Consider the following 25729-nt stretch of genomic DNA (forward strand, 5'->3'; position numbering starts at 1 on the left):
AAATTTAATTACATTCTAGCTAAGTGAAAGCAAGAAAGAAAGCAAAGGAAAGAAACAGAGAGAGAGAGGGAGGGAGAACAAAAATATAGCTTATATTTATAGATCAGACAACTCTATCTTAAATCTTCAAATCTCCCCAAGAGCAACAGTCAATGTGAGCCAGACACAGATGGGTCAGTTCTGAGATAGATGTGAAGCACTAACAAGCTTCTTGTAATTTGAGGCTAGTGAATACTGCTTGCCAAGCCTGGGCAAAAATTGGGAAGCTGGCATAGTTTGACTCAAGTTCTCCAGCTGCCTGGTTCTGTGCCTAGGAGTGCCTCTTTGTTCTCCATTTAGCTACCATTTAGGGCATTCAGGCTTTTCCCCTGCAACCCCTACCATATTCTTCAATCAGAAATGTTAAGGAAACGTTAACAAATTATAATTTGTAACGTTTATTCTTTCTTGATTCATACTAAAGTGTAAATGACTGATGATAACTTGCCTTCTACTGGCCTAGAATTGTACTAAGAATAGAACAAAGACAGACAAACACACACGCACATGCATGTACATACACACCCCAGCACCTAAAAATCAAATGAAAAAGCTTAACCAGCAATTAAATGAAGGTGTGTTGGATGGTCATGAGACTAGATATATAGGTAACCACAGACATATATAGATCTATACTATCAAATATGGCTTCCTATACTATGGAATACTGGTATAGGAAGGCCTGAGGAAGATGGGCAGGGGGTGGACAGCAGAGCCTAGGGTGATCAAAGTTTTTAGCTATAAAAAATAGGAGAAGAAAGCCAGCTTTGGGGAAAGGGCGGTGATTTCTGCAGAGTATAGCATGAGTTTGAGGTGCTTGTGGACATCCAATGGGGATGTTCAAAAGGCCTTTGAATATTCTTGGCCGGCTCAGAGGATAGGGCTGAGCTGGGACATGCATTTGAGAACAATTAACTCAAGAATGAAACCTGAGACATAGGTAGGTTTACTCAGGTAGGATGCATCAAGCAAGAAGAGAAGAGGTTAAGGGCAGGATACTGGAGAGCATCCACTTTTTAGGGATAACCCAAGAGGCTCAGAGGATGTGACCCAAGAGATACGAGAAAAAACAGTGCTGTCACAAACATCATGGAAGAAGAATCATTTTTAAGGAACTCAAAAAATGTGAACCAGTAAGGAGAAACTAAGTAAGAAAAGGATCAGATCAGAAGTGGGGAGGGATGTGGCAGTCATGAAGTCATTGATACCCTGCCCTTGGCACATGGGGCCAGAGTAGAGCCCACAGTGCAATGAGTACCTTAAAAATGATTCTTCTTCTGTGATGTTTGTGGCAGCACTGTTTTTTCTCCTACCTCTTGGATCACACCCTCTGACCCTCTGAGTTGAGAGATGAATGTAGGAGAGGATGTGAGGATAGGGAATGCAGGCTGCTCTTTTAGAAACTGTGGCTTTTAAAGGAAGGTGAGAGAGATGATTAGCTAGGAGGAGCCCTTCATAAAGTGGCAGAAACTTGAACTTGCTTCTATGCTCAGAGGTAAGAGTTAGTGGGGAAAGAGGCTGATGAGGGAGAGTGCAGCTGTTGATGGAATGAACTCCTCACAGAGATAGAAGAGGAAAGCTCTACATTATGGATAGAAAGAGTTATCCTTGGGCAGAAGAAGGGCTTTATCAAGAAAGAAGATATGGACAACTGTGAGAGCAAAATTGAGAGATCAATTTTTAATGGGGTTGAGGGAATTCATGCCTAGTAGTCTGAATCTTCTGATTAACAGAGAAACCCTATCATCTAATAAGAGGAAACTGGGAATATGTAATGATTTTCAGAGAAGTTGAGGAAGGTTAACTAACACAGTCACCGTAGAGAGTTAGAAAAGGAGATTACCCAAGCCAAAGTCCCAAGAGGGGAGAAGGAGCCAGATGAGGTGTGAGACCCCAACTCTGGTCCCAGTTCAGTATGTGACTTTCCTCTCTAGGGCTCAGCACAGACATACAGGGAAGATAATTGAATGAACCAAAATGGTAGCTTTCAGGGTGCAAGTGGCAGATTGACAAGAAGGTAAGGATGCTGGAGATTATGTAAGGAGGTGGTGGATATGATTCCCTGGGAGCTAAACCTTAAAACCAGGGAGGGAGAGGGAGAAAAGGGCAGTGCTGTAAAGACTAAGTGAAGGAAATATGTTTGTATTACTAGAGTGGTTTTTTGTTTACCCTATGAAGATTGTCCACAGGACATCCTTAATCCTAGGCCAGCTACTTCCACTTCCTGGCTTTCCTCTCTACTTCATCTTCTCTCTTGCCTCATTTTATAGGGCTCAGCGTGATTATAAAGGTACACCTTCAACCCCTCCCTTCTCCCAAATATGGCTTCAAATTCAATTTACACTTAAAATAGAAATTATTTTGTATTACATGGTATTTGGAATTCTATGCACTTCCTCTTTATTTCCATTGACAGAAGTAATCAAAGCCAAGTTATATTTGATCTTAAATAGCAAGTATAATCACATCAACTGAGCAATCACATTAACCCTCTGGGTCTCACATTCTTCACCTTTACCATAAGGGGGATGAAATAAGTAATTCCAAAGCTCCTGCCTTGCTCTGTGATGATGTTCTGAGCCTCTAACCTTCAGCAGCCTGGTCTAGCTCAGCCCAGTTCAGCCTGCCAGCCAGCCAACTCAGGTTCCAGCACCAAGCAAGCATGTTATTACTGCCAGCACTCAACACCACCAGTAGCTGCTTGAAAAGGGCATATAGCAGCCTTCCAGTACATGGATGCAGAGCTTGTTTTAACCTCTCTGGTCTCAAAGCCTCAGGAGAACTGTGTAATTAACCTGGGTCAGGGATGCAGATCCCTGCTGCCCATAGCTGGCCAGATATACAGAGTGGTGTGAAACTGTTGACAGCCAAAATATAGGGGGAAATGATAATGAGATTTATGGACTGTGGGCTTTTCTGCACTCACTCACTCTTTTTCTACCTTCCTTACTCCACTCCCCAACCAGTTCCACCAATTCCTGCCAGTGCATTCCCAGTGATATATGGCTTCATGGGGTTCCATTAGGGGCTCCCCGGAGGGAATGGGAACTGAACTAAGAGTAGACAAATGTGTGGCTCCAGCCCAGCTCTTCCAGGTTTTGACCCTGTGCAAGTCACCTCTTTCCCTGGAACTTAATTTATTCATGAGATGTTTGAGCCAGAAAACCTCTAAGGTTCCAAGCACATTGTTTTAGCCTGGCATCCCCCAGAAGCAGACCCTGGTACCAGGATTCAAGTCCAAGTAGTTCCTTTAAGAGGTGAGCCTGGGGAGCATCAAGAGTGTACTGGGGAAGGGAGATAGGCAAGTAAGCTACTTTGGTTTGAATTTTTGTCTCCTCCAAAACTGAAATGTAACCCCTAATGTAGAAGTATTGAGAGATGGGGCCTTTAAGAGGTAATTGTATCAGGAGGGCTCTGCTTTCATGAATGGATTCATTCATGGATTGATGAATTAATGGGTTAATGAATTGATGACTTATTCTGGCAGTAGAACTGATGACTTTAAAAGAAGAGGAAGAGAGACCTGAGCTAGCATGCTCAGCCCCCTTATCCTGTGGTACCTTGAGACTCTGCAGAGAATCCCTGCCAGCAAGAAGGCCCTCACCAGATGTGGCTCCTTCACCTTGGACTTCTCAGCCTCCATAATTGTAATAAATTCATTTTTGAAAAAATTACCCAGATGTAGGTAGTCTGTCATAAGCAATATAGACAGAAGCCAATACAGGTTTGTAGATGACCAGTTCACCACTGTGAATAACTGGACTTCAATCCCACTGGGAACTTCTGAGACATGTGTTCCAGACTAATCTCACTTGAGGAATGATGAGGTCATTAACCACCAAGCTTCCACTCATCACTGATTGGGAACTTCTGTTTAGTTGTTAACTCTCTAGCACTTATAGCTGTTCTTACTGCCAAAGAAAGCCTTCAGGCAGGGAGATGCAGGTGCTCGCAATAAGAGACTCTCAGCATGCAAAGAACCAGTGAATGCTAAGGGGATATGGGCAGGGCACTGACAGCATCCACCATGCATATTTAACATCCTTGAAATTCCACAACTTCCTTTGGCCAATTGAAGGATGAGAAGGGCCATCCACCTGGGAAGAACTAGTAGGAAACAAGTTTTTCTTTTTACTTTGAATGTCTAAATCCTCCCTTCCTCTTAACCTAAAGACCCAAATGGTCTGAAAATCTTTCCTGAATAAAGAAGGAAGAAAATCTGTATTATAGTTTATTATAGTCTCAGGTCAGCTAGTTACTATGGCAAATTATTCAACCGTGAGCTTCAACTTACACACCTGCAAAGAGGAAATACTAGTAGTTACCTTGAAGAGTTGTCATGATAATTAAATGGAGTAGGCAAATGGGAAAAAGAAAGACAGGTGCTGGTTTAGCTGGGACTTGGGAAGCTATGAGAACATGTCTAATTCTTCCAGTAGATTTGTCCAACAGTCCATGTTTCAAGGGGAGTAGAAAACTGGGGCTGGATCTGGATTAGCTTTTATGTCCAAGGAGGCCACTAATGTGGTGGTGGGGCACAAATGTGGGAGTTTGTGGTAGTGACTATATACTAGGGTCTGTGGGGGGCATACTCTCAGCTCTAGGCGAGACTTCTGGTTTGGGAGCATCAGATATCAAACCAGATAAGCTGACAGGGGAATAAGGCTTAGACCTAAGGAAAAGGAACCACCAAAGTTGGAAAGCATGTTCCATGATAGTCCTATCAGGAAAGCCAAAAGTGAGTCATGATCCAGGACAAAAATTGGGGGAACCACGATGGTATATATATTAATCCATTCTCACACTGCTGTGAAGAGCTCCCCAAGGCTGGGTAATTTGTAAACAGAAGAGGTTTAACTGACTCACAGTTTCACATAGCTGGGGAGGCCTCAGAAAACTTACAGTCACAGTGGAGGGTGAAGACAGAACAAGACACCTTCTTCACAAGGTGGTAGGGCGAGAATGAACGCAAGAGGAACTACCAAACACTTATAAAACCATCAGATCTTGTGAGAACTCACTCACTATCACGAGAACAGCACAAAGGAACCGCCCCCATGATTCAATTACCTCCACCTGGTCTCTCCCTTGACACATGGGGATTGTGAGGATTACAATTCAAGATGAGATTTTGGGTGAGGTTACAGCCAAACCATATCAGTGTATGTGTAGGACTCACATTAGAAACTTTACTTTGCAGCTGCAAAAAATATTCCTTCCAAATATTACTTGAAGGGGGTAGGAATGTGGCATAAAATATGGCTATCTTTAGTGAAAACTGCTATGACTTGAGAACCAGGTTCATGCAGGGGAGTAACAAAATCACCTTGTTTGTTGGAAAAAAAATTCAGACTAGGTAGAAGAGATTTCTGTGCCTTTCAGTCACATGAATGGATTTGTATGGACTCTGGGAACTTAGGGGCTTTCATGGAAAGGTCTAGAAGAGGTTCTCCATCAGGGTGACCTCTTGAATGAAAGAGAAGGGTTTGAGAATTCAGAAACGGATGTTTGTAGGATGAACAATATTGAGAATGGGTATCTACAGTATCAGGTCCATGAAAACAGAGAAAAGCAGTAATAGGGTTCCAGATGGTGGGCTGGCAAAGGAAAGGAAGCAAGACAAAACGGTAGGGATGGAGGATGGGAAGACTCAGTATTTGCCAGGGAATAAAGTTTGGTGTGTAGATCTTTGGGCAAAAGGAGCTGTGGCCAATGCTGAGCCTGTTTGGGTGCAGCTACAGAAGGGGCGTCAATTATTACCTAGTGCCTGCCTTGCTGATCCTACCACCTCAGCACTCAGCTAACCCAACTGTCACTGTGTTAGAATCACATTTCATCCCTACCCTCACAATAATGTGTTGTGACAAACAATGCAACTCAGTCTCTTCAAGGACCTCTCTCACTAGCAGCCACTGCAAACTACCCTTCTCACAGATGGCATCTGGCGGCTGCGGACAAGGAATGGAGTTAGAGAAAAGAGACATTTTTTGTTGGAGGGGAGGCTACCAAAGTGGAGTGATGTGGACAAGTGGGGAGCTAGGGAAAACTCTGGAAAAAACAGAATGACAGGGAGGAGAAGGGGATAAGAAGGAGGGTAGTGATGTGGATGAGTACATGGAGGAAGTTTTTTCAGCAAGTCAGGTGCCCCCTGAGGTTCCATAATGCGCAAGCACAGAGTGATTATTGTCTACTCAGCGTTGTGCTGTGTACCACACAGACTGAGACCTGTGCATGATGCTAAGGAAACTGTGCAAGAAAAACCCCATGCAGCAGGGCCCCGAAGAGCGACACCCTCACCCAAGGGTGACAGCCATGTGCCCCATTTTGTGAGCACACAGCATGAGCCCGCTCGTCTGTGCCCCCACTGCACTCAGCTAGACACCCTTAGTGGGGGTACTTATCACTCTGCATCACAGTTAGCCGTCTGGCTGTTTGTGTTCCCTGTGAGCCTAAGACCTCTTTGAGAGCAGCTGCCTTATTTTAGATATTTTTTATCTTTGAGAAAACTAAGGAATATAATGAGTGCTTTAGAAGTTTTGAGAATAAATGTCATTTGTACACAGGGATGCGGGTGTGTGTGTTGCAAAGATGTGATGATGGGTTTGTGAGGGCAGAGACGTTATGGAGAAGAGGTAAGAAAATCAGGACAGGTGGTCTTTCTAAATGCAATATTTCTCATATCCTCTGTCTGACTGGTGCAGAAGCGCCTACAACGATCCATGTTAAAAATAAACATCCCCCTAGTGCTATCCCAGGCCTACGGAATCAGAACTCCACAGCTGGGCCTGGGAATATACAGTTTATCTCCTTCCACAGGTGGTTCTGATGGCCATGGTGGTCTGAGAACCACTGTTCTACAGGTCACTATCGCGTTTACAAGCAACTGATTTATAGGAGACCAGGTCTCTGAGGGTCCTTTGAGAACACCTGGAACAAATCCTCACTTTACAAATGAGAAAAGCTGAGGCCCAGGGGAGAGTCCACACTGCGAGCTAATACTCCTGCTGGGGGTATGTCACCCAGGTGTTCCCCATTCCCCTCACAACCTCTGTGGTCCAGGTAAAGTTATTTCCTGAGACTGCTCAATGCTTCCCGAAGCGCGCGGTTCGCTGTCCAGCACTGCGTGTTCCTGAAGCGCGCTGTTCTTCAGCTGGGCACTATGGAGAATTAAGCGACGGTGGGCGGCCCCAGTGCGAACTGCTGCAGTGCCCGCCTGTAGTGGCCCCGCCCCTCCCCCTGCACCCGGCAACTCGCTGATCCTGCAGCCGCAGCCGCGCAGGACTGTCTCCCGCAGCGCATTATCCAACTTCAGGGTGGTTATAAATGACTACAGCGCGGAGATGGTGACCGGTGTCTGGCAAGTTAGTCGGCTGCTCGCTGATCGATTCCCTTGTTAAGGGACCACGCAGGCAGAGGAAATAGATTAAAATGTAATGTATTGCATTGAAATTTAACACAATGCAACGCATGATATTCAGCTGGATCTGCATATTTTCTCCACCCCAATTTCTCCTAGAGGTTCCCATGGACCATTTCTTGTTAAGTTCTATCACTGCCAGACAAAGACATTTAATGACTCAAAAGGCTAGGAGGGCCTTTCAACAGCTCATCTGATCCAGCTGTCTGTTTCTGGCCTAGGAATATTGAAATCCCGAAGGGCTATTTACTCTGCCCTTAAACTTGATGGAGAGGGAAGAAGGAAGGCCAACAGGCCTGTTGAGTGGTTTCCATCTCGTCTTTGGCCTACTCTGTCACATCCTCTTCCCATCTCCCCATCTGGCCTTTCATGCTCACACCTCCTTCCTTGAGCAAGGAAGAGCAGCTGGTCTTTCTCTGCTGCCTCCAACTTTCCCGACCCCCTGCCCTAGCTGATTTTCTGGCCTCCACAAGCCCCTCCGACTCCTCTGTTTTCATTAGCATCCTTCTCCCTTGATTGCGAGTTGAGCTCCTAGGGGGTAATGTTAGATAAATGACGAGTCTCCAAAAGCTTCAAATGGTGGTAGGACAGGTACCAGAGAAAAGAACGCAGCGTGTTGAAAAGAATGACAGCCAAAGAATCCCATTTAATTTGATGGCGCAATGAATATTTAAAGTTTTATAAAGAAATACAGGAAAGCAATCAGGCTTATTCAGGCGTGTGCTCTGGGGAGCAGAGTACGCTCCCCATGTGTTGGCAATATGGAGATAAGAGCTGGAGGATGTGGGTGGGGGTGGGGGACACATACAGAAATAGTCCATGTTCTTCCCATTCTTTGTATTGAGGTGGAAAAGTGCTTACTAGTGCAGTTCAAGAAGAAACAGGGGGAAAAATCCTCCCAGATAATTATCATAATACGCTGACACCCTAAACACTTTCTTTTTAAAATTGAATTTCTAATATCATTGCTTTGGAGATTATAATATTGAGACACGAATCCCCTGGCAAGTGATTCAGGAACCGTACATGCTGTGTGATAAAGGCACCTGCCACAGAAACAGGAGGGGACATAAATCTCCCATCGTGTGTGCAGAATACCTAATGGTGCCACCCCTCTGGCAGAGTGGGTCATCAGAAACCTCCCAAACTACCACTCTGAGGGGAGTTAATTTATTATAAGCATGTATGGTATATTTTCATTTTGTATCAGCTGTTATGTCAGATCCTGGCATCAGAGAGCTTGGTTAGATTAAACCTCTGCCTTCAAAAAGCTTCCAGTCCTCTCGGAGAGACACATATACATGCACACGATATCACACTGCTAGTATAGCACAGGGCAAAGACGAGAGGACAAGCTAAGGACTAAAGGGGCCCAGAGTGGGGAACCTATTAATGCCAGCTGTGGGGATGGGGAAGGCTTCCTATTAGTCACTATGGCAGTTGCTGTCATTGCCCTGATGTTATCTCTTGAGCATTTACCTTTGTACAACTAATTTGCTACTGTGAACACCTGAGACTTTACACCCCAGGGTTTTTCTTGACCAAGAGAGTCAGTTGTGCTGGAGAGTTCATGTCCCTGGAAGCCGCTAGCCAATGATAGATGACAAATAGGCAGATAAGTACTCCACTTCCTCACCCCTTGATGGACAACTCAAAATGTGCTTCACATTGTATCTCAGGGACCCCCAGTGGGTTATGAGTTCCACCTGAAAGTACATGTTTGATTATATAACTTGTATTGGATTCTTTCACTTTCTTTTTTTCCTACTGACATGTTCTACGTATCCTGTCAAATAAATACTTCTACTCAAACCCCATGGAAAAGTCTGTGCCTGGAGGAATCCAAACTAGCTCAATACCAATAGCTACTGTTTATTAAAAGTCAACCATGCCAGGCACTGTGCTGGTTTTTCATACTACATCTAATCCTTGCCACCATCTTGAAAGGTGAGAATCATTGTTTCCATTATACAGATGAGGAAACTGAGGTCTAGAGAGCGGAAGTGACTTATTTGAGATCGCAGAAAAAGAGACCTTGAGCAAATAAAGTTCCTGTGACTCTATCAGTGATTGCTCTTTTCTCTCCCTTTAACCACTCTCAAGGTGAAGGGAACAAGGATCTCTTTGAGAGAGTGATAAATATGATAGCCCCTGTCTTTAAAAAATGCACATATATACATACTTATAAGATTGGCTATACACTTTTGGATGGATCATAGCTCCTCTTAAAATCACCTGTGGGCTACAGATTAAGAAGCTTTTTTAACAAGGAATAAAACTTTCAGAACCAAAGGACGATATTTGTTTCTGAGGATTTGGGAAGTTAGGAAAACTGTGAAAGGGATATAGTTCAAAAAGGAGTAGCAGGTGGAGTGGGTGACAAACATACCACAGTTTGATCATAGTTGGTGGGCCCAGGGTGGGTACAGAGGAGAATGTTAACTTGTGGAGGTGAGGGATAAGGAGAATGCTGTGGTTGAGTGAAAGCTGGGAAGGAATGCTTGGGGGAATAGCCTAATACCCCAAGAGAGTCCAGACCCTGGGGTTCCATTTGCTTTAGCCACAAATTCCCATCCTTCCATCTCTCACTCTATGTCTACTGAACCCCCAGTTCTTTTTGAGAGCAAGCCCACTGACTCCCTGTCCAATATTCCCTGACTATCCTTAGTCACCTACTGACCCAGGACCCTACAATCCATCTTTTATAAGACCCTCAGTTCACTGCACATTCGATACATCCGCACCCCTTGACTAACCCCAAATCCTAGAGCATGTGCATGTTGGTTCTTTCTGTTGTTCCCAGGTTGGCAAATTGCAGGACAAAGTCCCACAACCTCGCTGAGTTTCCACCACAATGTAATGAAAACCACAGGCCTCCCTTCTGCCTGAAATATCTATGTTCATCCTCTGACTGACTGCCAATCTCATCCCAAGGGGCTGCTCCAACCTTCTTTTTCCCTCAAATCCCAATTCCTCAACCCGTATCTCTCAACTTGCAAGACCCAAACCATATTTTACTTTTCTTCACCTCAAAATGTCTCTGTCATCTCCTGATGCTTTGTTTATTGCCTCTGGTCTCTGAGAAAGAAGGACCTGCCAGGGTTCATGCCTGAACCCTCCCTGCTCCTCCCCAAGAGCCTCTTTCCCTTGTTCCCTCTCTAAACTGGCTGCTTCACCCTGGCTTACACCCAATGTCTCCCACCCCCAAGAAAGTCTTTCCTTTACTCTGATTTCTCCTGAGCTCCCATCCCACCTTCCACCCTCCTTTCACAGCTAAACTTCTCAAAAAAGTATTATACGCTCACCGCCTCTACTTCCTCACCTCCCACTCAGTCCCAACCACTAGCAATCTGGTTTCCACACCCATAACTCCGCAAAAATTGCTCTCTTAAAGGCCACCAATGACCTTCAAATTGCCAAACCTAGCAGCTCTGCTTCGTCAGTCCCCATCCTCCTAGATCTACTCCTCTGCCAGGTCATATACACTATTTAACCAGATTCAGAGCCAGGGGTCCAGCTGGTGTGTATGGCTCACGAGAGTGCTGCAGATTGGTCCCAGGCTGGGCTGTGATGAGACATTCAGACATATGGGTGATTAAAATACAGAAATACTTCTGTCTCACTGCCCGAGCACCCTACGTGTCCCTTTCCCCCACCTGGCTACACAAGTCCTTGTTCCAGGACCCCAAGATGAAACTCCTCAATATGTAGCAGAGACAGAATGATGTTTGGTGTGGCACAGGGCTTCTGCTCTTGCTGGTTTATACCTGGGTTGTACCAATTGTTAGATACTGTTAATATCACCACTGTGTATTACTGTGCTAAGATCATTCCTTTAGTACTAGGACCAGCCACATGGAGTCAGGGGAGTTTGGAGGGCAAATCATCTTTGGTGAAAAGCAGCCTCTCTATTTGTCCTCCATATGCCATATAAATACCATTTTCTATGTGAGCCTTGGCATGGAATATTTGCGAAGCAAAGCTCCAAGGACCTTTTCTTCCTGGATTCCTCTATGAGCTTCTCTGTTCCTTATCTGGGTACTCTAACTGACAGAGTGACTGTAATCTTGTTGAGCCACAGTCTCCTTATCCACAAAATGGGTTAACCAATTTCTGCTTGCAAGAAGGATCACAGATCATATGAGTAAAAGGGTTAGCACAGGACCATGTACGGAGGTAAGCTGAGTAAGGTTAGGTTTCTAACCCCCACCTACTTCTCACCCTACATTTTCTCCCTGTGAATTTTCTCCATTTATATGATCTTCACCTCCATTCTACCCCTGACCATTTGTTACAGACCCTTTGTTGAATCATGCTCAGGACAAGAGGATCTGGGTTTTCCTGAGCTCTCTAGCTCCACACGTCTGATGTGGAACTCATTATTCTCTACCTCTTCCCCTAGTTTCTCTCATCTTCCCCTAGTTTCCCTCATCTTCCCAGTCTTTCCAAAGGATATCAACCATTCATCCAGTCCGGTGAACTTTATTTCATAAAGTTGCTTTGACCACACTCTCCTCTTCCCCAGACTTGATCACCTCTAGGGTCTAGTCCATTCTACTTCTGACACTCACCTCTTTGTATCGTCAGCATGATAGACTTTGAGATGACCCTGTTTTTCCCTTTTACCTGGGCTCTTTCAATTAACTTATAACTGTTTTCCTTTTCTTCAGTTCCTTCTTCTAGGAGTGCAACCACCAAACCCCTGCATAGATCTGCTCAAAACCCTGCAGTTTTGCCCATTTACCTGCAGAAAGGAATCTAGACAAATTGCCTTTGTCTTCAAGGTAGTGTCAACCAACTCTGCACTCTTACTTCCCACTATGTTCTTAGTAAGAATCATGGTAAAACAACAACTAACACTTCTTGAAAATTTACTATGAACCACTCAATATTCTAAAGTCGTTCATGCCATTTAATCCTTTCATCCACCTTGTGACACAGTCACTGTTATTTCTGCCTTACTGACGAAGTAACGGAGGCACAGAGAGGTTCTGTAGCTGGCCTCAAGTAACTTCCTTTAGAGGTGGGGGACTTGAATTTAAGAGTCTGAATTTAACACTCTCTGTTACAGAGACTGTAACAGAGCCAACATTCCTGACCTCTAGGCCTTCTTCTGCCCTGGGATTTGGTCATGCCAGAGAACTCCTCATGCCCCCAAAGCTGCTTTACTGTCCTGCCTCCTTGCCTTTGCCTGGACTATTACTCCTGCCTGGACTATTGGTTTTTCTCATCTCTTCACCTACCAAAATGCTAACCATCCTTCAAGTGTTATCCACCTTCAAGATTCCTTGAAGTCTTGTCTTCTCTGCTCAGAGGTGATCTTCCTCTTTTTGAAATACAGAATTTCCCCAAACTTTCTGTTTTTAACTTATTCTCTTATGTGACAGCCTTTTGAACACACAGTTGATCAGCTCTTCCAGAGTGGAGGATGGGACCACAGCTTCTCTTTCCCTTAATCCTGTCCTGTCCTTTTCACATGGAACCCACAAAGACAGTTTTATTAGATTAAATGGAATTACTGTTTTGCAGACATGAGTTGGTTTCTGCTCCATTCTCCACAAGTCCTTTGAAAGGAAAGCCAAGGACTTGATTAAGGAATGGAAAGAATTCTGTAGTCAGTCAATTCCTGCTGCGATAAATCTCTTGGGTGAAGGATGCTAAGGCAGGGACATAAATGACGATAGCTGTGCTTCCACAGTTGACTGGATTATAAAACAAACCACACACTATGACTATATGTTTCAACAATACATAGAAGGAGTCAGGGAGAAGAAAAGAAAGGGAGTAAGAACTGGAATGAAAAGAGGGGGATTTGCCCTGTCCAGTTTGGAGACTGAGACAGTGGTTTTCCTTTAATTCTTTCTTATTTAATAAGTTTACTTCTCAACCAGTCAGTTCTGTAACAGGCTCTAAAGTTAGAGTGTCAAGATTAGAATTGTGGCCCTGCCACCTGCCAACTCTCTGGCCTGGCAAGTTACTGAGCCTCTCTGTGTCTTAGTTTCCAGATCTGTAAAATGGGAATAATAACTCTACCTGCTAGAGTTTTTTGAGAATTAAATACAACAATCCTCATCCAGGACAGAGAGGAGTGGCTGGCCTACAGTCCTGGCACTCTTGCTGTTTTATGCCTGATGGCAAGAGAGGAAATTGAGCTAGGGGGACAAGGTGGCCCAGTGAAGCCCTGGGGCACTAAGGGCTGTGATGCTTCCCAGATGTGCCTGAGCACTTGCCACAGCCCATAGTGTTCTTTGCTTCAATACCACCCTTAAGGTTTAGGAATCCCCTGGTAGGAGTCAGAAAGCCAGGGAAGTCAGTGGCATCTGCTGTCTTCAGTTCTTCATTGAGTGGCTTTCTTTATGCTTTTCATTAAAGTCCAGAGACCATTTATCCCAGATTCATTTTAGAGATGGAGAAAATGAGGCCCAGAGAAAAGAAAAGTTGCCCCAGGTCACACTAAAGAACCAGAATTCGCTCCTCTATCTTCCCTTCTGGAGCTCTTTCTACCTCACTGCCCCCAATTCTAGAATCTCCTAGCTCCGTGTGTCTGTCAGTGTGGCCTCGAACACCTTGTCCTTCTCTTTGCCACATGTCTACTGCACTTCAGGCTGCATCAGGTAATTCACCATTTAGTGGCATCAAGGCTAGCATTAGAGAGGCTGTCTTGTTCACAGGAAGGAGCCTGGGATGTGGAGTCAGAAGATTTGGTTTGAAATACAGTGTCATCAGTCAATAGCTCTAAAGGCTTGGAGCCATCAGGTTAACCTATCTGGGACTCACTGTCTTTGTTTGTAAAATGGGGATAATGATCTATTTCATGAGATTGTTGTGATGAACAAGTGAGGTAATATTTGGGAATGCTCTCTATAGACTGCAAGGCATGGTGCCAGCATTGGTGTGTCTTTTCTCTCCAGGAAGAAACTCTGCCTTCTCCTTCTTTCTCTTCTCCTCTACAGTATTTAGCAAAATGCTAGGAGGTACATAAAAGATACTCAGTAAAGTGTCTTTTCTTTTCAAGGAGAAACTCTGCCTCCTCCTTCTTTTTCTTCTCCTCTACAGTATTCAGCAAAATGCTAAAAGATACATAAAAGATACTCAGTAAAGCCCAGGCACACTGGCTCATGCCTGTAATCCCAGTACTTTGGGAAGCTGAGGCAGGTGGATCATTTGAGGTCAGGAGTTCGAGACCACCTTGGCCAACATGGTGAAACCCCATCTCTACTAAAAATACAAAAATTATCCAGGCTTGGTGGCGGGTACCTATAATCTCAGCTACCACGGAGGCTGAGGCAGGAGAATTGCTTGAATCTGGGTGGCAGAGGTTGCGCTGAACCGAGATCATGCCACTGTACCCCAGCCGGGGCAACAGAAAGAGACTCCATCTCAAACAAACAAACAAACAAAAAATACTCAGTAAAGACCTCCTTTTGATTGATTATTATTTCCCTGTATTGTCTGATCCTTTGATACATCAGGAACCCACTCCCAGACCTGGTATTTGGGCAAAAGGGTGAGTCTGTGAAGGGAGTCCATTGGGCCTAGGGGAGGGGAAGAGGTAAACAGAGATCTGAATGATGAAAAGTAAACTGGATTTAGAAAACAAACCAGAGCTAATGGCTGTAGGTGGTGTTAGTCATTCTGTTAAGGAATTTGGGAATACATATGCATACTAATAAGAATTTATTTTGGCTTCTTCTTACTCCAGCATTTGGGAAGGGAGGAGAGGTAGAGGACACTGCAGAAATAAAAGACCTGACCCTTCATCTCCAGATAGGGCACCCTGGTGCTGGGCCCTCAGCTCCGGAGGATGCATTTGTCCAAGTTCTGTGAGGCTAAGGCCAAGGCCTATGGATAAACTGGGGTTGGGCTGGCTGTTGGTCCTGGGGGAAGTTCAGTGAACGAGGTGCTAATTCAGGAGTGGCTCCCAGCATCCAGTCCATGGAATAGACTCGGTGGAGGGAGATCCCAAGACCTTATGAAACTGTGCCCCAGGATCTTTCTTATTCCCCAGCCCACAGAGTCACTCTTCAGGCCATAGTGAGCCAAGGGAAACTCTAAGAAGTATATCTAGCACACTCTGGGATTACAGACTGCACCCCTTCTTTTATGAAGCAGGTTCAATTGTCCCCACCCTGGGATTCCATAGCTTCACCTGGCTCTGTCCTGTCATCAAACCAGAATAGTTCACTGCAAAAAGCCAATCTCCTCTCCTTTTCATACTCAGTGAATACAGAGAAGAGAGACTCACCATCATTCATTGCAAAGGAGTCTTTTCATTGGTTATAAAGGCCTAGGCCAAATCAGCCTTCTCTTCAGGCTGAGTGCCTCTCTACCCCAAACCCTCCTGGGAACTCTTCTAATCAGACACTGAGATTCCATTTAGCAAGTGAGGGTTGGGAGCCAGCCATGTGCCCAGAAGTGTGCCAAGGAGTGTGGAGTTTATAGTCCAGTGAAAAACACCAAGGCATACAGACAACAGGGTAAGGCTGATTAGGGGTGTCAAGGAGAGCAGGCATGGCCTGGAGGGGAAGGTGAGTCCTGATTGGGGGTGGCAGGGGGCCCAAACTTTCTTCTTACTAGGTGTATTGAAGTTATATTCAAGGGTGGAGCTCTGCCTTGATGTGCAGCCTACAGCACAAGGCACAGTCATTCTCTACCACATCGAGACATGAAAGGGTGTGTGAAAATATCCTTAAGCACCTGCTGGGAGCTCTCTGGGAAATCATTTATCTGCCCTGCACTTCAGTGCCTTGGTTCTAAAACTGAAACAAAAAAAGTATGTACAAAGAACCTTAAAAATGTTCATACCCTCCAGTCTAGTGATTCTACTTCAGGGAGTCTAGCTTAAGCACAAAAACAAGAACGTGGGCAAAGACCTAGGTACAAAGATGTTCATCACAGGGTTATTTAGCAGAATGAACATGTAGAAGAATCAAAATGCCCATTATTAGAATGGCTTTCACTCCCCAACCCCTTCCGGAATGACGGGATCACCTCTGTGGGAAGCCCTGGCTCAACTCTGAGGTAAGTAACCAGTACAGGAAGCCAGATGCCATGTTAGTGACCCTAACTCAGTCCTCGTGGGCTTGTTCAAGGAGCCAAGAAATCCACCATCTTTCACCTTTTCGTGATCCAACTGTGGATTATCTTCTGGGGATTTTCATGGTAAATGGTGACTGTAGACCGGTTTTCTCTTGGCCTCCCAAGATGTATGTGGTCCCACCATACTCCATCTGTCAAGGTTGCTTGGGAGCTCCCAGAGCTGGAAAGGCTCTTAAAAAGTGCACAGTCCAAACCTCTTGAGGGAAAGGGACTTGTCACATTGCTTGTTAATACAAAGCCCTGGTGAGCATCCAGGCCACCAGTCCCCCAGCACAGTACTCAGGTTATGCTGGGGCAAATGTAATTAGAAAAATAAACCAGTCATTCTCAGAATTACCAATGACCCAGGTCTTGGCTCTTCATGGAACATCCACGTTTCTGACTTGAGAAAACTTCTTGATGGAGTATTGGGTTCACTCTGGTGCAGAGATTGGTCCATCCTTCTGATATCCCTCATTCACATCATTCTAATGCTTTACTAGTTTCTAAAAGCAGCTCCATTTCTACTCTGATGCCAGCTTGGTTCTATCCCTGCCGCTGCATTCTGGTTGTCTCACAGGTGACTGGGGGTTAGGGGAGATAACCTAACCCACTGCCCCCAACCCTTGGGAGAATTCAGAGACTTGAGCCCGGGCCGTGGTTCTTCCTAAGCCTTTCTTCCTGGGAGCCCCCGCCAATAGTAGGCAAGCCCTCAGGTAAGCAAAGAGGAAGGCAGTTTCCCTGCTGTTCTCCCCTCCTTCTTCCCTTCCCCTTCCTCTTCCCTACTTGCCCTCCCCAGTTTCTACTCCACACCTCCTTTCACTCACCTCCTCCTTCCTCATTACTTTCCTTCTCATGACTCTTCCCTACCTCTGTCCCTCACTCCCTACTCCTGAGTTAGATCCCTTCTCTCCAGGGCCCACCCCATACACCTTGAGTTTCATCCCAGCTATGCCCCTCCCCCACCAGGCTTTCCAGAATTCCTGCAGGGAGGGGCCTGTCTTCCAGGATCTGCAGCATGCCAGTTTGGCAGTTTCCCGGGGTGCACATGTGGAGGGTGCACACATGAGGACCAGCTGTCTCGGCTTCTGCAGTTATGCATGTGTTTAGAGCGGAGACAGGGTCGTATGTTACAGATGTATCCAGCCGAGCCAATCCTGCAGAGCCACATCCACATGCCACATGTGCCTCCCTGTGGGTAACCGGGACAGGTGCACAGGATGTGTTAGCCACCAGGAGAGAAGAGAAGGATTGCAACATTGACATTCTTCCTGCCCCTGGATTTACCAGCTGGAGTACTAACAGGAATCTCAAAATTTCATTTCCTTCAGAAGGAAGGAAATGCCTCTTGGGGAGTCCAGTAAGGCAGAGGACGGTCCTGCCTTTCCGGTAACTAGTTGTTTATAGTGGGCAGGGAGGATAACCGAAGATTAGACCCTGACCAGACCCGGGTGTTCTGACTCTAAGCTCACAGTCTGCTTTGAGTAGGGACTCCGCTACCTACCACATGCCTTGGACAAGTCACTTTACTCTTTGGGGCCTCCGTTTCCTTATACATCAAATGAGGGTTGCTGGGAAGATCGAACAAGTGAAGAGTTGTAAAGATGCTGTGCAAACACTTGGCGCCACTGCACCCCTCACTGATTCTTGTAATAATCATGAAAAGTCAAAGTGCGTGTGTGTGCGTGCACGGGGCGCTCGTTTTTCACAGGTCCCTTACCAGGATGCGAGAATCTGAACTGGGCCCCAGGACTGGGTGGGGGCGATCGTCCCAGCCCCCACTCCCAGCCTAGGGCCGGCGCGGTCGGGTTTTCCTCCGGCAGGCGGCGGGCTGACGGCTGCAGGGCGCGCTAGGCACGTGAGGCGGCAGCGCCGGCGCCAGCTGCAGAGGTGCAGCCCTGGCCGCCCGGCTCGCCTTCAGCAGGGGTTGCCCGTGCCGCTGGACCGCCGAGACTGCCCTCCCGGTTCCGGGGCTCGCGGTCTGCCCACCGCCCTCTGCCAGGGCGGCCCCAGCCCACTCCTGCCCCTCCGTGCGTCCCCGCGCCACCCCTGCCAGGACCGTGAATCCCTCTGGTTTCGGCGGCGGTGTTGGTCGTCTCGGAAGCGGGTGCGCTCGGCAGCGGGCCGGGCAGCGGGCTCAGAGGCTGCCTTCGGCTCCTGCAGCTCCGCCGGTCGCCACTGGGGGCTGCCGCGCCGGAGAGCTCGGCGGGGACGGTGCGCACGGCCGCCGGGTTCCTGGGCGCCTCTGGCCGCTGGGCTTTCTCCACGGCTGGCCCTGCGCTGTCTTCGCAGCCCGCCCGACTCCCTCTCAGATTGGAGCGTGTGATCCGTGTGTGTGTGTGTGTGTGTGTGTGTGTGTGTGTGTGTGTGTGTGTGTGTGTGTGTGTGTGTGTGTGTGTGTGTGTTTGTGTGTGTCTGGAGAGGAGAGAGAAACCGGGTACGCGCGTATGCGCGCGCGCGTGGGGAGCAGTGTGCATGCGGGGAGTACGGGGGAGTGTGTTTGTGTGTGCGTGTGGGTGTGAGTGCCTGGCTCCCTCTCGCTGAGACACACATACACTCACACATACACAACCCGCAGGCTCGTCTGAACTTGAAGACACCCCACATTCCAAGATGCCCGAGGTTCCTGGGAATGCCTGGGGTTCTTCGATCCGGAAAATCCTACCGGCATCCTCCTAGTGAGGGATTATTATTATTATTATTTTCTTTAATCTGGAAGAGAAGAGAGCAAGTTGTGCTTTTTCCCCCTTCTTCTTGCTAAATGCCATGGATATAACTGAATAAGCGGCTCAGGGCTCTCCCCGCGTGGACGTCCGAGGCCACCATCTGCCTGCGTTCGCCAGAGCCGCCGGAGCCGCCGGAGCCGCCGGAGGGTTTAGCTCGAGTCTGTCTCGGGCGGGGAAGGATGCGTGGCCGAGCCGGGGAGCCCGGGCGCCCCGCGGAGCCGGCCTCGGTGCCTCCCAGCCGGGGGTAGATGCTGCCTCGCCCAGGTAAGTGGTCGCCGGCGCTGCGTCTTCGCGATCCCGGGTGTCCGCGGGAGCTTGGAGCGGGGCTGAACGCACCCGAGGGAACCGGGAACTTTGCATCCCCTTCTTTTTCACTTGAAGACTCCCCTCATCCTAGGTGCTCCTGCGGACACCCCCTTCTCTTTTCGCCCATCCTTATCGCGAGAGATTTCCTTTTCTTTCTTTAGTCTTTTTTTCCGATAGTAGGGGTGAAACTCTGGCGGGGAGCGGGGAGAGCGGGGTCCGTGTGAGGCTGGAGAGCAGGATGGAGAGGCGGGTGGATGGAACCGTTGAAAGCAGCAGGAGAACTTTGCCGCCAGACCACTCTGTTGCATCTCCGCACATGCGAGGCCTGGCTAGAGCCATTGCTGGGGGCTGGGTGAGGGCGCCGGGGACTCCCTGAGCTCTGTGGACTGGGTAGGGTGGGGTAAAGCCAAGTGCGGAGGGGTTGATGCAGAGCGGATGGGAGGAAGGAAGGCATGGTTGCAGTTTGGGGAGGCAGGTAGGGCAGGTTCAGGGACCCTATGCTGGCCTCAGGCAGAAAGCGAGATCAGGGGGATTGTGTGTGTGTGCAGCCTGGGGCATCAGAATGGCATGATGAAGCAATATGGAAAATGGCATTAGCCATGCCTGGGTTCCTAGGTCTCTGTCTCCCACCCAGCCCTGCCCTGGTTCTAAGGTTGGTCTGGGTAGGGAGGAGGGAGAGCAGTGGACCGTTCCGAGGTGGACAGTGCCTTGCTTTGCACAGACCTTCTGAGGGAGGTGTCCTACTCATCTGCCCATCAGCCCAGTACAAAGGACAGAGGCAGAGAGTTCTAGGGAGATAGAGCCTCTGAAAACCAGAGCAGGAGGGAGAAGGGAGCCTGAGTTGAGACCGCAGAGGGACTGAGCCAGATTGTTGCCAAATGCACCGGTGACAGCAGACAGCTGCAGACAGACAGACACCTGCAGGGACAGGGAACATGTCAGAGCCTTCACTCTTGAGTTGGAGTTACAGGCATGGCTATAGATGAAGACCTCCTCCCCTGGCCACAACGGAGTGTGTGTGTGTGTGTGTGTGTGTGTGTGTGTGTGTGTGTGTATGCATGTGTATGTTTCAGGGAGGTGGCAGCTGTGGCCTCCGTGGCCTGATTGGCCTTCTAGTACTGGGGGAGGGGGCAGCTTCAGGAATTTGATCCCCTGCTGCTGGGGAGGAGCAAAGCTAGGGAGGAAACTGCCATTCCCTGGGCTGTGAAGCTCCCAGGGACCAGAGCTAGAGGTTCTATATGGGCTGTTATTCTTGTGTGGGGGCCAATTTGGAACTGAAAGTGGGGAGCAAGGAAACTGGGTCTTGGGGTTGTGCCCTGGTCTGGTCACTGCCCTCTGACGGGAGCTTTATTTGGCTGCACACAGCAGAGCCCTGATGGCAGTGGCATTTCCTTGTGGGGTACATTGGAGGCTGAAGGGAGTCAGGGTCCGATAGGGAGTATTCAGAAGCTCCAAAAGGCCTGCACTTGGAGCCGTCAGCCTCTGCCCACCATGCCAGCTGCCTTGGCCCTTCATCTGATGCTGGAATGTCATCTTTCCCTTCTGACTCTGGCTGGGAGTGCAGAGTTGCATCTCTCTTTCTGGCCTCCTCACATGCTCAGGCCCCCTGCCCAGCCCTCAATTTAGAGTTTCTGTTCTAATTCCTGCCCAGGAATGTAATTATTTATCTTCCTGCCCTCATCCTGGGGATGCAAACAGCAAACTTGGCATTTCTGTTTCAGCCTCTGGAAGGCTGGCTCCCAGCTCCGTCTCCTGTCTGGAAGGACTGGGTGTCTGCCTGCCGTGGGCTGGAGGCTGGGTTTCAGGGTTCCTTCTTCTGTGAAGTGCCAGTTCTTTGCTCAGGCCCAGAAACGTCAGAAGCTGGGGAGTCTGGCCTGAGACAGGGTGAGCTGGGAGTTTCCAGGAGGTGAGGCTGAGGAGAAGGAAGATAGATAGGAAGAAAATACAGTCACAGTGGGTGGGGCCACCGGGGAAACCAGGCAGCCTTCTGGCCAACTGAGTCCTGCTTTGACTGAAGGAGGAATTGCTCTTCTTATCTTTGCTGCAGCTCCAAAGGAAAACAAACAAACAAACGAACAAAAAAAAACCAAGAAAAACAAAAAACAGGGATTCTGGCCTCTAAGTGCCAGTTTGCCAAGCCTCTTCAGCTTGTGGGGTTGAGCAGGTTCTCCTTTCCTTTTTTGGGGGGGTGGGTGTACAGAGGCTTATAAGCTCCTGGCATGGGGTCTGGCTACCCAGGGACAGTGGAGAAGTGAAATTGGAATTAATTGTTTTCAGAAACTCCCCTTTCCTAAGGTAGATATGAGCATCTAGGGAGTTCACAGTCTGATGGGGGAGGCCGCTAGACTGGAAGCAGAGACATAGAACAATAAACAACCTGGGATGGCCAAGTGGAATTGGACTCTGAACAAGAGCAACCACAATTTGAGTATTTTGTGATTTTTCTTTGGGTAGGGGTGGAGTTTTAGGGTCCAACTTATTGAAGGGATAGAGTTGTCATATAATGGAATGAAACCTCAACATGTGGGGGCCTAGGTTCAAATTCTGGCTCTGCCACATCTTGGTTAACCATATGAGTCTTTATGTTTTGACCTGGTAAAATAAAATAATAGCACGTGCCCAACAGATGTATTATGACCTGATGTTTTCCTGGCGGTCCCCAAACCCCTTTTCAGATCTGAGTCTTTGGTTGAAGCAGAGAGGTTAGAAGGGAGGGAGAGGTCTTCAGAGACATGGAGGATAGTACAGCCAACTTCCCCCTGTCCAGGGAGCTGCCAGGAGGGTTTGATGCCATCAGACATAAGCTGATTGTTAAAAAGACTCCATGAACCCTCCAGAAAACTTTGAGGATTGATGGTTGAAGAGCAAATTTCACCTCTGGTGTCCAGGCACGTGCTTCCCTCCCTTTCTCTTGTTTGTTTTGGATTTTTATGGCCATGAACATTTGCTCAGGAAGAGGGGCTCTGCCTTTTACAAGTATCACCTGCCGCCCTTTCCTATCTAAGGTTTGAATGTAAAATACCCGCCCCCCGCCAGCACCCAGTCTTCTCTTTCTGACTCTGTTGCCCACTCCCCCAAGGGTGACCTCATACGAATGTTGTGAGGCCCAGGTAAAGTGAATGGATACAGCTCTGTGGGGCCTGGGCAGGGGCTGTGATTGAACTGGGTCCTATCTGTGTAGTTGGGAGATGGAACATCCAATTTGGGAGAGGGGACTGGTTTTCTTACTGATGAAACAGGATGCTAATGCTCGTCCTCCAGGGTTATTGGAAGGGCAGAGCAGCATGTGTGACTGAACTTTGTAAACTAGACAAGCCCTTTAGCACTCACAGCTATATTTGTGACCCTTTCTCATTAAGACTGTCACTAAAATGTCAAATATAATTATACTCAGGTATCAAGGCACTAAATGTGGACTTTCACGGGTCAGTTTCATGTGGGACTGCAGTTAACTAGTGATTACAGGCCAGGCAGATGGACACTGTGTTTTCTGAGAAAAGGGGTGTTAAGAACCTGCAGAAACAGGGCAGTTGTGGTTCAGATAATTGGGTGGGACTGGTAACAGGAAGCTAGGAAGGGGCACATGAGCAGCATTTTTGGAAGAAGCATTTTTGGAGGGTTTTTCCTAATCACACCCTCCCATTAAATTTTAATATCACAGACATTTTATATGTATATCTGTACTTTGTATATCAAAAGATTAAGTTCTCTTTTCTTGCCTCCCCACCAAGAACACATTTTTGCCCCCTTGGGGGCGATATTGTCCCCACTGAGGATGCATTGTCCTAAAATTAACAGAGGTTAGTGTTAGAAGAGGTGGATTAATGAGGCAGGGGGAATTCAGAAGATAGTGAGGGAGATAGATGGACTTGCAACTTGCTACCCCAAGTGTGGTCTGTGGGCCAGTGTCAGCATCACCTGGGATCAGGTAAGCCATGAAAAGCGCCATGCTCCAGACCTCCTGAGTAGGAATCTCCATTTTATCAAGATGGGAGGTCAGGACAGTGTTGGCTTGACTGCCCGAGAACACAAGGCTAAACTTTGAACAGAGGGTCAAAAATAGCTATGTTCTGGGCCACTCAGCTTGTTCAACTGTTGAGTCCAAATCACCAAGCAAGTTTTAGTAATGACACAGTCTACACATGTCATGATTTATCAGTCTTTTTTTTTTTTTTTCTGAGTGATTTCCTTGCATTGTAACTGAGGGTTGTATAGAAGGTATGGGGGCCCTGCAGAGAAGACCCAGGGCTTCCATGCAATGGAAAATCAGGGCATCTTTGATTGGAACAGAACTGGGCCTGCTTTTTTGAATGTCTCCAAGGGCCAAGCCTAATGGAGACCAGACCAACCTGAGGAACCACTGGAACTATAGAGACAAGATATGGGTGTTAAACTGTGTCAAGCTGAGGAACAAAACTGTGTTCTCGTCATTTATCAGCCTGCTTGGGATTGTCTGCAGGAGAGCCTGGGCCTCCCTGGCAGCCATCCTGTATTAACAGGGCAGCCCCCAAATCATGAGAGATTGCAAAATAAGCTGGGCTCTTTAGAGTTCACTGCGTTTATTATTGGCATGTCCTATATTCACCCACCAGCAGGAGCTAAACTACAGTTCACGTGCCCAGAAACAACATAAAGAAGCAGAAAGCTGAGCATCTCTGAACCCCTCTTCCCTCCATGTTTCCTGCCTGGGTCCTCTCCCCTCAACGCATCCCTTCTTCTACCCCATTTTGGTGTAGTACAACACAGAGGAGTAGGCTCCCTCTTGCCTTAACTCAGATCTCTAATAAACTTCCTAGGGATGCAAAGTCTATTTGGCCCTCCCATTTCTTCTTCCCAGGGACTCACTTCCTATTCCTTTTCTCCAAAAGTAGCACTCTCTGCCCAGCTACCCCATTCTTTTTCATTCTCCTGTTAAGGCAGCTTTAGTCAAAGAAGCCAAGGAGTCCCCCAACTAATACTGAGGGTCTGTGGAGGCTCCTACTTCAGAATAATTGTAAAGTAGGCCTTGATGTCCCCAAAACATATGAAATGTGGCCACTTACTGGGGAATGAGCCATGCTAAGGTCTCAGCACCTGGTGAGAGAGCGATGGATGATGGCAGTGAGGGCAAAGGCACTTCGGACTTTCGGAGCTCCTGGAAACTCCTAAAAATGCCTAACAATGGCTGTAAGATGAGGCCTTGTCATTCTAAAAAGGTATTGAAGATTCCTGGGTGGGTAGAATTGATTCCTTGACTCAACCTTTCATGTAATGAAGCCACTATAATACCTAGAAATGTCCTCCTGGGCCAGAAGGGAAGGAGGATGAATGGGGATCTGGGGTCATGGAGGTGAGCGGTTAGAGGTCCTCCTATAGCACGAGGCACTGAGGGCTGGTCAGAGAATGCTTGCTGGGGTGCGCGGAACGTGGAATGAGCTCTCCTTTTAGCTCTGCCCAGAACTTGCTGTGTGACTTTGGCCATCCCCTCTCTCTTCCTGTCCTCACCTGTAGATCAGAGCCTGTGTGCTCTCCTAAGGCCTTTTCAGTTCAGGTCGTTGATCCTTTGATTTACGAGTCCATGTTCCAGCCTCAGAGCAAAGACATCTCTGCGGAGCCATCTGGACCCCGGAAGCTACTTGGCTGGGGTCCTGATCCTCCTTCCCATCCTCTTCTGCCAGATAGCACTGACCTGAGGCTTTTCCTTGCTTCATGCTCCTGACTACTCTATGACCAAACACTGTAACTAGGTTTCATTTGGAATGACCAGGATCCCAGGGCTGCTGAATGAATGAAGGCGTCTCTTTCCTCCCCACGCCCCCACATACATGTGCACACACCCACACATTCATACACACACCCACCCACCAGTGTACACATGTCCACATACCTCACACACATCCATACTTGCATGCCCACACATATACCTATACACACCCACATTTATGCTTATAGTCACACATATATTCACATACATATACATACTCACACTTGTACATTCATACATGCACACACACGGCACCATTCATGTGCACACGTTCACGAGTTCATATACCTGCTCTTACAAATGGAACACTCCCACATATTCACACACACACATGCACACACTCCTTTTTTCCACTGCACTGGCTTCTCCCTCAAAGACATGGGCGGGTGCCATTCAACCCTTTCAGCTCACTGTCTACTT

The 25729-nt window shown here is 47.6% G+C and overlaps 1 protein-coding gene across 1 annotated transcript in view; it reads left to right on the forward strand.

Moving 5' to 3' along the window:
- The first annotated feature begins 19093 nt into the window (after window positions 1–19093).
- Window positions 19094–25729, forward strand: part of LRFN2 (leucine rich repeat and fibronectin type III domain containing 2) — a 191361-nt gene continuing 184725 nt past the window's right edge. Inside the window, exon 1 of the mRNA XM_015136304.3 lies at window positions 19094–19524. The gene's annotated coding sequence lies outside the window, so the exon portion shown is untranslated. The remainder of the gene's footprint in view (window positions 19525–25729) is intronic.

The sequence above is a fragment of the Macaca mulatta genome, chromosome 4 (genome assembly GCF_049350105.2).
Source record: "Macaca mulatta isolate MMU2019108-1 chromosome 4, T2T-MMU8v2.0, whole genome shotgun sequence".
Classification (NCBI taxonomy): Eukaryota; Metazoa; Chordata; class Mammalia; order Primates; family Cercopithecidae; genus Macaca; species Macaca mulatta.